Raw genomic sequence first — 15,988 nt, forward strand, 5'->3', positions numbered from 1 at the left:
AGATACAAAGGATTTGGCACCTTCACACAGACAAATATGCAAGCAAAACACCAATGCACATAAAAATAAATCTTTTAAAAAAGGAAAGGAAAGTACAGCAGATTAATGAGTGGCTGCCAATATCTGAAACAAGTAAAGTACAAGTTTTTTTGAACCATGAAGAAGTTACTGGGGGCTGGAGAGAAGGCTCGGCGCTTAAGAGCACTGTCTGCTCTTCCAGAGGTCCTGAGTTCAATTCCCAGCAACCACATGGTGACTCACAACCATCTATGATTTGATCTGATGCCCTCTTCTGGCCTGCAGGGCAGGTGCACATGCAGGCAGAGCATTGTATATATAATAATAAAGAAATAAATCTTTTTTAAAAAGGGGGGGGGGAATAAGTTATTGTGTATGATAATATAATATAAATATAAGATATTAAAAATTAGGCTGGAGAAATGGTAAAATGCCTGCTGCACAAGAAGAAAGACCCAAGTCCAAGATCCCCAGCACCCACATTAAAACAAACAAACAAACAAAAACAGGCATTATCCTGGACCTCTGTAACCCTAGCACAGAGGAACTAAAGTAAGATGGATCTTGGGAGCTCTCTGGCCGAACATTCTAGGCAACCAGTAAGCACCTGGCTCACAAAGACACCTTGTCTCAAAAAGGTAAGGTAATCAAGGAAGACAACTGAAGTCAACCTCTTGCCTCCACATGCACAAGAACACAAACACTACACACCAAAAAAATGTTATTAGGGGAGCTGGAGAGATGGCTCAGTGGTTAAGAGCACTGGCTGCTCTTCAAGAAGTCTGGAGTTCAATTCCCGGCACCCACAAGGCAGCTCACACTGTCTGAAACTCCAGTTCCAGAGAATCTGACACCCTCTCACAGACATACATGCAGGCAAAACACCACTATAAATAAAATAAAATGAACACATTTTTTTTTTCAAAAATGCTATTAGGAGCTAGAAAGATGGCCCAATGGGCAAGAACACTTGCTGTGCAAGCGTGAAGACCTGACTTCAAATCTCCAGTATCCACAAAAGTAATGTTGTGCTTGGCAGTGTAGGCTTGTAGCCTCAGTGGTGTGGCAGGTGAAGACAGGAATATCCCTGGGGTTTGCTAGTCACCAGCCTAGCTCCAGGTTCAAATAAAAGACACTGTCTCAGTGGCACACGCAGAGGCAGTTCAAAGCCTCCTCTGAGCACAAGGCCATCCTGGTCTACAGAGTAAGTTCTAGGACAGCCAGGGCTACACAGAGAAACAGTCTCAAAGGAAAAGGAAAAGACAAAGAAAAAAAAAAACAGGGCAGACAGTGACAGACTAGAACACTCACTGTCTTCCCTGGCCTCTTTACATTTGCAGTCATACTTACACCCCACACACTCACATAAATTGATACACAAACCAGAAAGTAAAAATAAATAAAAGTAAGAAACAGAACCATCCATATTTTTAAAAATATTAAAAGTCCACCCCACCAAGCTCTATAGTCCCTTAAAGCAGGGTGAACTAAATCAGTGTATTCTGAGGACACACAGGGTTCTCAGAGTGGAACCTAAGATGTGACAGAAGAATAAAAACTATTACAACTACTGACACAAGCTCAGGACCAATTGAAGAAACACTTTCTTACAGTGTAAGATGTCCAAACCTCAGCCTGCTGGTTATCTAGTCCAGTCCTATAATTAGTCAGTTGTCTTGATCCTTTCCATTGGGGAATGGTCTTAGAAACCATGGTCTGGGTGTTGGGTGTGTTTATTGCTCCTGGAATGCTGTTGCTCCCCAGGCTCTCAGATGATAGAGAAAGGAGACGAGGGAGCATACTAATCTCTGCCACCATGTTATCACTAAGTATTTCTGTGTGTAATTGCCTGTGACTCTATTAAAGCGCCCCGCGTCCCCAACTCTTAATATATTACCCTATTCTCCTCTTGTTATCTGAACATTTTTTTCTTTTTAAAATTTATTTACTTATTATGAATACAGTATTCTCCCAGGGTGTACACCTACATGCTAGGTGGTGGCACCAGGTCTCATTATAGATGACCCACCATGTGGCTGCTGGGAATTGAACTCAGAGTCTTTGGAAGAACAGCCAGTGCTCTTAACCTTTGACCCATCTCTCCAGCCCATTATCTCAGCATTTTATTTATTTAATATTTTAAGTGTGTAGGTGTTTTGCCTGCATATCACCGTGTACAGTGTCCATGATGGCCAAAGGAGAGTGTTGGATTCCCCTGGGATGTTACAGATGGATTTCAGTTATCATGTGGGTGCTAGGAATGGAACCTGGGTCCCCTGGAAGAGTAGCTAGGTGCTTTTTCCCCACTGAACCATCTTTCCATCCCTTTCTCATCATCTGTATCCTTCTACTTTTCATTGAGAATCTTTCCACCACCTATTTCCTTAATTCTTCAGTTCTAGCCTTCACATGCAGTGGTTAACCTGTACATATTTAGGTAACAGCTGCATTAACTTAAAGGTAGTGCTTCTAAACAGCTCCTTAAACAGTACAAAATAGATAAGAATTCTCAGTTCTAGCTTCATTAGTATCCTAAAAATAAGTTTAGTTTTAAAGAATTAAATTTTAAAAAGTTGTGATGGAACATATGTCTGTAATTTTACTCAGTAGATCTGGGACACACACACACACACACACACACACACACACACACTGACAGACACAAAGACACACACAGAGTCTCTCTCTCTCTCTCTCTCTCTCTCACTCACTCACTCACACCAAAGGCTGTAAACATTAGTTGATAGTAGAGTGCTTGCCTAGCTTCCACAAGTTCTGAGTGAGGTCCCCACTCATGCCTAAAGCATGATCTTTGCCTTCATAAAGCTTGTCACTGTGAAGCAGTGATAGTGCACATCAAACAGTACAGAATACAAGAAAGCACTAGAGAGCGGGGCTAATAGTGTGAAAAATACAGTCTACACCTGGTCTCATCCAAAAGGCTGAGAAGTGGTAGTAATATAAAGGTCTGAGTTGTAAGAGACGTTTCAGGAAGATCAAACTTCAGCTTACATCATAACATGTATTTCAGGGCACAAAGTAAAGGAGTGATAAACAGGCACACATATAAGAACAATCCAAATGGTAAAGGAATGAGAAAATGGTACAGAAATGTAAGATGGTCCAGGAGCAGAGTGCTTGCCACCAAGCCTGGGACCCACATGGTGGAAGCAACTGACTCCTGCAAGTTATCCTTTTACCTCTACAAGTGCTACAACACACGCACACAAGCCCAAGTATACACACACAAATAGATAAATATGTTTATAAGAAAGAGATGTTAGCCGGGCGTGGTGGCGCACGCCTTTAATCCCAGCACTTGGGAGGCAGAGGCAGGTGGATCGCTGTGAGTTCGAGGCCAGCCTGGTCTACAAAGTGAGTCCAGGACAGCCAAGGCTACACAGAGAAACCCTGTCTCGAAAAATAAAAAAAAATAAAAAAAATTAAAAAACCAAAAAAATAAAAAAAGAAAGAGATGTTAAAAACTCCCCCATTTAACAACAACAACAACAACAACAAAACAAACAAAAACCCCAAAGCCAAAAAGCATCCCTAATAACAACACAATGGCAACAGTCAAATACTTAAGGGCCATGTGGCAAAAATAATTATCATGCACCCATTTAACATACCAGCTGACGTCTGGTAAGATGTGACCAATACTCAAGGACGAAGAAAGTGACAGCTGTTCCCTAGAGCCACAACAGGAAATGCCAACAGGGAAAGATAGGAATCAGGTGGCCAAGTTCTTCTCAACAACTTTTCATGGGAAAGGGTACATATGTATTGGCTACTTTTTGTCCCATGCAAGTCCTTACCTATGTGTCATCTTAATATTCATGGTACAGCTATAAGCATGTATTAGTGTGATGTAGACTTAATGCAACAATAGGATTAGTCTAAATGAAGCTAGCAACCCATAAGAATTCTTCATCTCCCACACTTTTCTAGAGATTAGGTAACTATTTTTAAAAGCAAAGGGTTTGAAGGCCTGCATATCTACATAAAAATTCCTTTCCCCTGTCCCTTCCTCCAGTGAAGCTCAGTGGTCTTTAATGTACATAAGAACTCTAAATAATTATATATACAAAAATATGCACACTATATTTTCTAGGCAGTTTAGACAATTGTCAAGTACAGCTTGCACTTTATGTGAGTGATTTTTTTTGTCCACATACCAATGTTAGCGGTTAGGCCTGGAACGAGGTGCAACTCCTGCAGGCTTCCTCCCAGGTAAAAAGGTCAAATCCCACGGGAGGAACATTCTAACAATTACAATTGTAAACAGCATAGACTACCTGAAAGTCATGAATTTTCTGTCATTAAAGTGGTTCATGTACGGGTTAGAAAACCACTCTGAACATTTAAAAAGTAACTTAGTGAGAATTAATTTTTCTTTCAACTTTTAAGATTTTACTATAGCCAGGCATGATGGTGGATAGGCAGAAGCAGATGGATTGCTGAGTTCAAGCCCAGCCTGGTCTACATATTCCAGAACAGCCAGGGCTACATTGAGACCCTGTGTCAAGAAACAAAAAATATTCAATAACAAGTAGATTTTAAAAATCTGATAGGGGACAGCAATAAGCTAGTTGAAAGCAAGAGGATGAAAAAAGACCCAAAGGTTGAGCCAGTGAGATGGCTCAGTGGATAAAGACGCTTGCTACCAACCCTGGTAAGAGCAAACCAACTCTCACAAGCTGTCCTCTGACCACGACACACATGCCATGGCGTGTGGGAAATCTGAAGGAAGGAATGTAGCCATTTCTATCTGTAAATCTTCACAGCTCCAACTGTCAGGAAAGCTCTCCCATCTTTCAGGCCACAGTTCAAGCACCTTCTCCCTAGCATGGTTCCTCTGAGCAGCCCTTCAACTAGCCTCTGGTTATTCACTTGTCAGATTAGGGGTTTTTGTTTGTTTGTTTTTTCTTTAACCATATCCCCCACTATGGATAAACAAACTTTTTTCTATACAAATACTGTTAGCACTTGTCCCAGATTTCTACGTGGCTTATGAATTAAGATTAGTTTTATGTACTTTAAATGGTTGAGGGAAGAAAGAATGAGCATTTCATGACATCGATTGCATGTGAAAATTGAATGAAATTCAATTTCAGTGTTCAAGTTTAACTGAAAAATGGACATGCCACTTTACTTCTATATGCTGCACACACTGAAACAATAGCTGCATCAATGCAACAGAGGCTGTGTGCCCCAAAGCCTAAACTACTTACTTTCTTCTTCACAAAACAAACAAAAAACAAAGCTCACTCCTTACTGTCTTGCAATACCTGAAATAGTCTGCTCAGTTGTTGTCTATTCCTTAGAGCCACACACAGAATGCAGCTTACTCAGACAGAGATCTTGTCTATTTTGTTCCTTTACTATAACCTAAAAAGAATTCAGGGCCAAAGTACGGGCTTAGTAAGTATCTGGTAAAGAAATGAACGAATGGTCCATAAATGTCACTGAGTTTAAGCTTTCTCATATAGAAAAGGGTTACTATTCTAGTGGAGATGATCCAAATAGTTCAAATTATTGGTGTTCACCAACTAGTGCAAGACACTGAAACTCTAGGATTCTCATGCTCATGAAAAACTCAGCTATTGAGAGGGGACATAACACTGTCAGCTGTTTATCTTAAGATGCAAACACTCTGAGAAATCTCATTTCCTATACAAAGAACACAGCACCAACACCATGTCAAATCTTTAATAAACGCTCATAATTACAAGACTTTAGACCATGTGCTAATGAACCTTTAACATCTAGAATTTTCCTATGGGGCTCATCAGCTATCTAGTCTGTGAGCAGCTGAAAAATCTGTAGAAATTAAAAGGTTACCACCCACAAACCAGAAGCAGATTTTTAATCTTTCTGTACTAGCTAGAGAGTGGGTGTATGAGTTCAAAAAAACAGCAACCAACTATGTTGGTGGAGGGCAAGGTATTGTTGAGTTAAAATCCCACCTCTCTGTTACATGACACTGGTAAAACTACCACCCACTCACAATTTCAGTCTCAGCCTGCTAATCTGCAAATGAAGGTGGGGGACAGACCCCATCTCCTGGAGAAATTTGATGTCATTAATGTCTCCATTAAGGTTCTTTTTCTCCAAGCATTGTAACAATTTCTGTACACAAATTCTATATACTTCAAAGACAAGGGTTTAGTTTAACTTCTAACACTTAAGATACCGGACAGAGAAACAAATCAAACTTGTGTTGTATTTTAAAGTGGTTACCTGCCTTTTCAATCTTGGGAGTTTCCTTGTGTTTTTCTTTTTTTCTAAATACAAGCCAACTTAGGAATTCCAGGCTTTCACAGGTACGCTCCTGGCACATGGATCTTTTAACAACTACTTACAAGAACCATTTTAGATGGGGTCCAATGGTCATCTTTTTCTAGATTAAACCTAAGCCAGGACATTGGCTAAGATCTACCAAGACTAAAGTAAAACGTGTTACCAAAGGAAGGATGTTCGCCAACAGCTAAATTGGGCTACCTCCAGACCCACCCCCCCCCCTCCAGCAGATCCAGCGCGCGGGGGGGGGGGGGGGTCTCCATCAACACTGTCCAGGGATGGAGTCGTACAGACACTGGACCACTGGACCAACACCACCCACATCTTGGATGAGGCTGAAATCTCAGGGTTTGTAGAGAAGCGCAACTCGCTGCGGACCCCAACTCTACACAAAAAGGGTTAAAAAGGGGGTACCCTAAGGCCAAGCCCAGCCCACCTAGACTCCCAACTCACCGGTTCTCCTCAAGACAGCCGGCTTCCTCCACCAAGTTAAACCACAAGTTCAAAATCAAAACAAAAGGTGCAAGACTGGTTTCAGGTAGCAGGGGCTGACTCTCGGTGGCCAACTTCTGGGGACAAGTAGGGCCCGGCGTGCTAGGGATCTCAGCCCTCGGCTGGCCGGGAGGCCTAGGGCCTGGGCACCAGTCCACACACGCCCCCCACCCACCACCCACCCCCGCTCAGCTCGGCCTCAAGGGGAGCTGGGGAGAGTGCCCGGGAGAGTACGGGGCGGGGGCGGGGGTAGGCTTGTCCCATTGACAGGCAGAAGGCCCGGCGATACGGGGTCCAGCCTGAGGCCCCGAGCTTCGGCGTCGCCCGGGCTGCCAAAGGTCCGAGCCGCGCCAGGCCTCGAGGAGGCCCCGCCGCCGCGACGGGAGACCGCCTGTCCCCACCCACGGCCTGGGCCAGTCACTCACCGGTAGGGAGACGACGGACAGCCGGCGTCTCCGCCAGCGCCGCGGCTCGGTCTCCAGCGCCGGCTCCTGCCGCTGCGGCCGCCGCGCCCGGTCCATCCCCGCCCCAACCACCCCCCCTCCCGGCCCGCCCCCCGCACCGCCTCAGCCGCCGCTGCCTCCGCTGCCGCTGCCACGGCGCGCGAGCGCGAACCAGCGCGAGGGAACGACAGCAAGAACGAGAGCGCGCGCCCGGTCGCCACCGCCGCCCACAACCTCCGCCTCCCGCTGACGGCGCATGCGCAAGGCGGCGCCGGGTGGGGACGCGCACGCCGTAAGGGGCGTGGCCGGACTCAGGAGGTGTGGCCACGCTTCAGGCCCGCCCACCCACGCGGGCGCAGGTCAACTAAGCTGAGTCGCTGCAGGTGGCCGGTTTCCCTTCTTGCTGTTCGGAAACCAGAGGTCTTCAGTGTCTCCGCTCTTAAGGCCCTCGAAAGGTCGCCCTTGGCTCCTCTTTTCCTTGGCCTCTCAACCCCCTCGGCTCTTGGGATCCTCAGCCTCTCGGCTCTTCTGCCCCGGGCCCCACGTTTCCTCAGTCCTGCTTTTCGGGCGCCTCAGAGTCTCAGTAGTAACTCGTGCCGGCCGCCTTGAGACGTTCTGGCTAAAGCTAATTCCTGTCGCCCACGCCCCGAGTCGCACTGTATTTTTCTCTTTGCCGTCCACCTAGCGAGCTACTTTTACGTCAGATATCATCAATGAAGAAACCGCAAGTAGCCCCCAGCCCATCCCTTTAATGATCCCGGTTTCTGTAGCTTAGCCGTCCTGTCACTCAGACGTGGAAGCTTCCGTGTTGGTGGAGCTGGGAGTGCAAGATTGAAATAAACGAAGCCCTTGGCCTCGTAAAGTTTGAGCGCAGGTGGAGACCAAATGGGCGAAATTTAGTGGGGAACGATGAAGGAGCTACAACCCTTGAGTTGTAAAAAAGTGCACTGCGTGAGGGCGTGGTGCGGCAAGGAAGGAAGCTAAGAGGCCAGGTGCAGTCCTCACTTAGACTGCAAGCTCAGGGACAGGTTTGGGGGTTCTGAGAATTTCAGGAAGCCTTTGAGGTTTTCTTCAGCCGTGGTTGCAGGGCTAGTAACTTGATCATTGTGTCTGATTTTAATTGATTACACAGGCATGTGAAAAGTGGCCTCGGGGAAGGAGATGAGTCAGGAAGCAACAGGCAAGAAGGTTAAGGCAAGGTCATAGAGAAAAACATTGGGGGAAAAGTAGATTAAGAGCTGATGGATTGGAGGAAGGCTGCAGGAGAAGGGGGTGGTGGGGTTGACTAAGATTTGAGGGTGCTGAAGGTGAGCTTGAAGACTTCAAGGGCAACATGAATGAAGCCACTAAGGAAAGTGATCAGAAAATGAAGCATAAACATGTATGAAATTGTAAAAGAATAAGCTAATTTTTAAAAGTGGTAAATCCAAATATAAAAATTAAAACTGAGCCGGGCGTGGTGGCATACGCCTTTAATCCCAGCAGAGGCAGGCAGGCGGATCGCTGTGAGTTCGAAGCCAGCCTGGTCTACAAAGTGAGTCCAGGACAGCCAAGGCTACACAGAGAGACCCTGTCTCGAAAAACCAAAAAAAAAAAAAAAAAAGGGAAAAAAAAACTGAAAAGAAAGAAGAAAAATGTAGAAAAGTCTTTGTATTCCTGAGTTAGGCAAAGATTTATTTTAAAGGCATGAATCATAAATGACATAATTTGATAAAAATAATTTTTATCAAAACGTATGTCATTTATAAACATAAGTAATTAAAAAGGCAAGCTCTTGATGGAGAATGAACTCTCAAGTAGAAGGTTTCCTATAAAAGTCTTATCTCCAGGATATGTGAGACCTTCTCTTTCAGTGCTGAAGATTGAACCAACATATTAAGTAAGTGCTAAACTACACAGTTACCTCCTCGGCCCTAAATAATAAGACAAACAACCCAATAAAACAGTAGGCAAAAGGCTTTGGAAAGTATTTTACTCATCTAAGGATATGCAGATTCAAACCACAAGATCCATACTGCTGTTGGAGTAGCTAAAACTAAAGACTGGTGACCCACCTGTCCCAGTCATCTCCTTAGCCATATTAAATAATAAGGAGACCAAATAAAGAAAAGCTGAGTGTCTTAGTCATTGTTCTATTGCTGTGAAGAGACACCATGACCAAGACAACTCTTAGAAAAGAAAACATTGCATTTAGGCTTGCTTACTGTTTCAGAAGTTTAGAACACTGTCATGGTGGGTAGCACGGCAGCATGCAGGCCGACACGGTGCTGCAGAAATGTAGCTGAGAGTTCTCCACCTGGATCTGCATGCAGCAGACTGTAGAGCCTGGCTTGGGCCCTTGAAACAGCAAAGCCCACCCCCAGAGACACACTTCCTCCAACAAGGCCACGCCTACTCCAACTAGGCCACACCTCCTAATCCCTCCCAAGTAGTGCTACTCCCTGATGACTAAGCATTTCAAACACAGAAGCCTATGGGGGCCATTCTCATTCAAACCACAGCACTAAGTCACGCTTCTACTTAACATGATACAGTGAAAAACCAGCCATGCTTTCCTCAGAAGAGGATGCAGTTTTCTGGATCGTCTTCTCCCCTCACCTTTGATGGACTTTAGGACCAGAGAGCTGACCATTGCTCTCCCAGGTGAAATTAGCAGTCAAAGACCCCTTCTTGTTCTGCCAGCTACCATTACCCTTCAGTCTCAGCCCTGAAGCAGCTATGCATCTTCCTGTGGGCCTTGGGGGCGATACACATGGCATTAGACCCAGACTGGCTGCTGTCTTCCGCAGTTAACAGTTCATAGACAGTAGATACAGGCATAGGGGCCACTTGCTCACACAAGCACACCTTCGAGGCCCATTTGTGCTGTTATTTGTTTACAGCTTTTATCACTTACGGGATTGGCTAACACCGACTTTAAACTCAGGAAACATTGTAATGAGCTGTTTTGTGGGTCACTGTTCAGTGTCCACCAATGCTCAGCAAGCATGAGGTATCTCAAGAGGCGAGTGCTTATCCACAGAGGAAGAAAGACCTTTGCTCCCACATTCAAAGGATCTGCATTGAAATTTCCCTCATAGGCCTGCCAGTGGCTTTAAACATTTCCATAAGCCCCCATACACTGAATCTCCAACTGGGTTTTCAGAAAGCTTAATCGTGTTTCTTTCGAGGCAGGTCTGAGTTTCCAGTCATCTAAGCATAGCTTAGACTCAGACTTTCAATCTGTGACCCCAATGCAATTAGGAACAAATAGCCAAGGCCACCCTGTATCTTTGTTCACTGTAATGGTCTAAGAAGAAATACATGGCCATTCATTCAAGACCCCCTTACTGTCAATATTTGATTAGGAACATCTAATGGTTCATCATGCCCTGGACTACCAGTTTCCTCAGTCCTCTTTGTACGTACTAGAAACAAGGTCATTAGAATTTTTAGTTTTATTAGAGAACTCAGCACTATGGAGTCCTGGCTGTCCTGAAACTCACTATGTAACCCAGGCTGGCCTTGAACTCACAGCATTCCACCTGCCTCTGCTTCCTGAGTGCTAAGGTCAAATGAAGGCGCTATGACACCTAGCCCTCAGCACTAATTGATAAGGCTCTTAAGAGCCTTAAGGCTCTTAAGCCAAGGCTACACAGAGAAACCCTGTCTCGGGAAAAAAAAAAAAATTGTATCTCTGGGCCAGAAAGGGTAAAGGTGCTTGCCTCACACGCCTGACAACCTGAGTTGTATCCCCAGATCCCGCAGAGGAAGGAAGAAAACATTTCCTGAAAGTTGTCCTCTGACCTCCACATTTGCACCCTGGTACTCACAACACTTCCACCATGGCAACAATAAATACAGTTCTTAAAAATAAAATTTTGTTATATATCTTGGGCTGGGGATGGAGCTCAGTAGTCAAGTGCTTGCCTAGCAGGCATACGGCCTTGGGTTCCATCCCTAACACTGAAAGATTATTGCCCTTAAAATAGCTTGTGAAGCCTGATGATATTCATTTTAGTCTCTTCAAGATGGAAAATACTAGAAAAAGGAGATTTCAATGGCAAATTCCTCACCCTGTATATAAAACAAACAAACAAAAAGAGCTAAATTTAAACCCTACATTTCCAAATCACAGCCCCACCCGCACATGGGTGTGTGTGTGTGTGTGTGTGTGTGTGTGTGTGTGTGTGTGTTTTATAATTGGAACCCAGGGCATCCTGCATTCTAAGGACACACACTGCCAGTTATATCCCTAGCACCTACAAAGTCAGTTTATACAGGAGGGGCTGGGGTGATCACTCAGAGTTTAAGAGCACTGGCTGCTCTTCCAAAGGTCCTGAGTTCAGTTCCCAGCAACCATGTGGTGGCTCACAACCATCTATAATGAGACCTGGTGCCCTCTTCTGACATGCAGGCAGATCACTATATAATAAGTCTTTAAAATTTATTTTTAAAAATTTAGAAGAAAAAGCATACAGGAGCTGGAGATACAGCTCAATGGTAGCTTGTACAGGCCCTATCCCTAGGATCCCCATAAACACACCACAAACATCTTTAATACTGGAAGAAAATAACTACTCTTTGAGTCTTCTGTTCTAGAACTTCACTATTCATAGCATAGTCCCTAGACCTGCAACAGAGCATCGCCTGAGAGCAGGGTAGAAGTGCAGCCTCCCAGCCCCATTCTGAAGTCTTCATTTTAACAGGGCCCCACAAGCATTTCACAAGTACAGTACAATTCAGAAAGCACTGTTAGCTTGGGTTGGTGGAACATGTCTTTAATGCCAGCACGAAGAAGGCAGAGGCAAGCAAATGTCAGGGAATTTGAGGCCAGCTACATAGTGAGACCTGTCTTAAAAAGAAAAATAGAGATATAGTCAAAGTTGGCTAACGTATTATTTAATAATAATTTTATAGGAGATAAATGTGGAGAAACTAAAAGCTTAAGTTATTGCCCACATCTGTCAAAACTTTAAATGATTGCAAAACTGTGTACACTATTCTGGGTAATATTTTTAGAGGGTAATTTTTAAGGAGACTTTTGTATGTATATAAGTATTTGCCTGCGTGTAGATATGTGCACCCTGTGCATGCCTGGTGCCTGCGGAGGCCAGAAGAGGGCATCGGGTTTCCTGGATCTGGAGTTACAGATGGATGTGAGCTGCCATATATATGGGTGCTAGGAATTGAACTATTGAGCCATCACCTAAGCCCCATAGTGTGTGTGTATGTGTGTCTGTCTGTCTGTGTCTGTGTGTGTGTGTCTGTGTGTGAGAGTGAGCTGTCCAACATGGGTGCTGGGAACTGAATTTATGTCTTCCAGAAAAGCAGCAAGCAATTTTAACTTCTGAGCCATCTTCTAGCCCCTGTGTTGGTTGGCTTTAGTTATTAACTTGACACAATCTAGAATCACCTGGAAAGAGACGCCCGGTTGGGAAATTCCTAATGGCCTGAATTGAAGTGAGAAGACCCACCCTGAAAATGGGCAGCCCCTTTTTGTAAGCTGAGCCCTGGACTTATAAAGTGGAGCACATGAGCAAAGCACTGGATGCGCTCAGACATTCCCTGTCCTTCTGCCCCTTACTGTGACTGTGGCCAGCTGCCTCACATTCATGCCGCCATGACATCCCGGCAGTGACAACCTGTAACCTGGAGTGGTTTGCTAAAATGTCTTTTATCCTCTAAGTTGCTTTCTGTCCAGGAAGTGTTATCACTGAAACTAGAATACATTAACGTTTCTGTTTCGAGATCCTCCTGTGTTTGTCAGTATGTACTTCAATTACCAGTATGAGTAAACAGTTCAGAATGTAGCCTCACGATATTTAAATTGAGTATAAACTATTTAAGATCTAGAAAACCACAAAGAAGACTGTCCCACAGGACTGTACACAGGAGCAGGGAACCATTGAGGCTCTTTCAAATAATGTACCTGGGTAAGTCAGCTTAGGTCATTCTCACCTGGGACCCCAGCACTGGGAAGGCAGAAGCAGGAGGACTGCTACATGTTCAAGATTAGTTCAGTGTACATAGTAAGATCCAGCCGCAAAAATGAAAGGGGAAATGGGTGGATCAAGATAACTCAGAAACCTGTTGACCCAAGTTTAGTCAGAAAAATCTGACTAAAAATCAGAATGCAATGGCACCTATCTGTAGTCTTAGTGCCCTTGTGGTGAGATGGAAGGTGGAAACAGGAGAATTGGTTTGATCTTGCCTTAAACAAGGTGGAAGGAGAGAACTCCCAAAATCCTATCTGACCTCCCTCCACACATGTACTGTGTGCATACACAGCAACAATAATAATAAAATAAGAACTGGGGTGGGCCGGCGCTTCAGAGATGGCTCAGGGATTAAAAGCATTTGTTGCTCTTGCACAGGATTTGGGTTTAGCTCCCAACACCCATGTGGTGCCGTAAACCATCTGTAATTCCAGTTCCAGGTGTTCTGGGGCCTTCTGACTTCTGAGGGCACTGTATGCATATGTTGTACATCATTCATTCATTCATTCATACATACATACATACATACATACATACATACACACACACAGAGGAATTTTAATTTAGAACATCACTGCTCTGGCAAGTGATCACATCCAAAGACCTTCTAGGTCTGTGGGATCCAGCTGGAGTACAAACATGCTTTTAATCCAAGAGACAGAGGCCAGCCTGGTATAGAGCAAGTTTCAGGTAAAGAAAAGGTTAGGTCCAGGCATGGTGGTCCATGCCTCTAATCCGAAACAATGAAGTTGAATCTGTAGAAGGAAGCACCCGTGTTTGAAAGTAATGTCTAATTGAGTGGCAGGAAAAAAATGACGAATCAGAGAAAAAAATTGATAGAATAGGATATGCCCAACTCTCAAGAGAAAGGTAAGGGAAGCTACTTAAAGGGGCAATAATACAGGGAGGAGGGAGGGAGGGAGGGAGGGAGGGAGGGAGGGAGAGAGAGAGAGAGAGAGAGAGAGAGAGAGAGAGAGAGAGAGAGAGAGAACAGTTTTACAAGGAGAGGGTGAATGAGAGAACAAGCTAGACCCAGGAGAAGACAAACTGAGCCAGAGAAGGAGAAGGAGCCAGAAGATTAGAGCAGATCCCTGGAGTTAGTTTGAGGCCAAGCAGAGCAATTCAGAGGCCAAGAGAGAAGCCAGACTGACTAAGTTAGCTGAGAGAGGAGTTTCAGCCTCAACAGCTGAGTTGAGCCAGCCAGCCCAGAGCTCGGAAAGATCAAGAAAGGGTTGGTTTATTAAGCAGTAAGTCTCAGAGGCTGAAAAAATTCTAGCCTAGGTTAGATTGTATGGAGGCTAGAAGCTTCCAGGACTAGGCCTAGGTTAGCAGAAAGATGCTATAAGCCTCCAAGATAACAATTTTCTCAGGAGAGTAAAAGTTCTTTTTTCATACATGGAGGCAAAAACACTCAAATCTAAAAGAAAGTTACACATAAAAAGAAACCTGGAAGAAATGTATTTCCATGGAGCCAGGCAAATTAACATATGCTAATAACTTTGAATTTCCAACTATTGTGCAAGTTTTTCTTTATCACCTCCAGGCCTACATATGCATACCGTGTGTGCCTAGTGCAGCTTGCTTTCTTCATAGATGACCTGAGGCCTCAGCTTAAATGTCATTTCCTCGGGGAAGTTTTTGCTGACCCCACAGAACAGGTCAGCTTCTTCCAAGAAGTACTCTCAGAACATCCTGAACTTCCTCTTTCGGGGCCCAGCACACATGTAACTTCCCTCTTAAATATCTCTGGATGATGAACTCTAGAAACCTGGGGATCTTTCAGCTGCTCTGAAACTTCTATCCCTCTGCAGATCTTCAGGGAATTATCAAACGAGTGAATGCTGATCTTGTTCACTTTAAGTGACCCTTTCTTGGGGATGCAGAGTTGGCTCAGAGGTTGAGAGCATTGGTTGCTCTTCCAGAGGTCCTGAGTTCAGTTCCCACGAAATGGCTCACAACTATCTATGGTGAGATTTGGTGCCCTCTTCTGGCATGCAGGAATATAGTCAGGCAGAATACTGTATACATAATAAATAAAATTTTATTTTTCAAAAATGTAAAAAGCATTTGTAAAAAATAAATAACTCTTCCTTATGTTTGGCTGTGAAAAAAAAAAAAAGTGTATCTGTGCTAATGCCTCTAGGGGCCAGAAGAGGGCAGCAAATCCCCCAGAACTAGCGTTAAAGTCAGTTTAAGGCTACCAAGTCATCTGGAAAAGCAGCCAGCACTCTAAACCACTAAGCCATTTTTCCAGCTCCTCCTTCTTTTATTTTTATCACATTCTTCTGTTGTCTTATTTGTACCTCTAGAGGCTTAAATCTACCTACTTAGCTTTTTTCAGTCCTGAAAATGCACATGAGGTCCTCTCGTCCCTTAGGTGCTAGCATGGACTAGCGATGGATGACCTGACTTCCTCTACAAATATTGCCATTCTGCCTGGTGTCTTGGACAAGTCGCCCCGGTGCTGTCTGCTTGGTGTGCCCAGCAAGGCACCTGTAATATAGCCTCTGTATACAGTCCCCATTGCATCATGTCATCCACTACACCACAGTGACCCAGCCCCCCCCCCCCCAGAAGGCCAAAACTGGTATACCTTGATTTCATCCTTTCTGTTAGAGGCAAAGAGGTCTCCACAGGCATGGATTCCAGGACAATGTGAGAACACACGCTGGCCCAGCAGGTCTTAGCACATTGCTATTTTCCAACTAACTCTTTGGATTTCTCTTAAAGCAAATCCTGTTCTATGGCTGCCTG

At 44.5% G+C, this 15,988-nt stretch overlaps 1 protein-coding gene across 1 annotated transcript in view; it reads right to left on the minus strand.

Moving 5' to 3' along the window:
- The window catches only part of Tmcc1 (transmembrane and coiled-coil domain family 1), a 146,358-nt gene extending 139,019 nt beyond the window's left edge, over positions 1–7,339 (minus strand). Inside the window, exon 1 of the mRNA XM_051155139.1 lies at positions 7,239–7,339. The gene's annotated coding sequence lies outside the window, so the exon portion shown is untranslated. The remainder of the gene's footprint in view (positions 1–7,238) is intronic.
- Positions 7,340–15,988: the final 8,649 nt, after the last annotated feature.

The sequence above is a fragment of the Acomys russatus genome, chromosome 13, assembly GCF_903995435.1.
Source record: "Acomys russatus chromosome 13, mAcoRus1.1, whole genome shotgun sequence".
Lineage (NCBI taxonomy): Eukaryota > Metazoa > Chordata > Mammalia > Rodentia > Muridae > Acomys > Acomys russatus.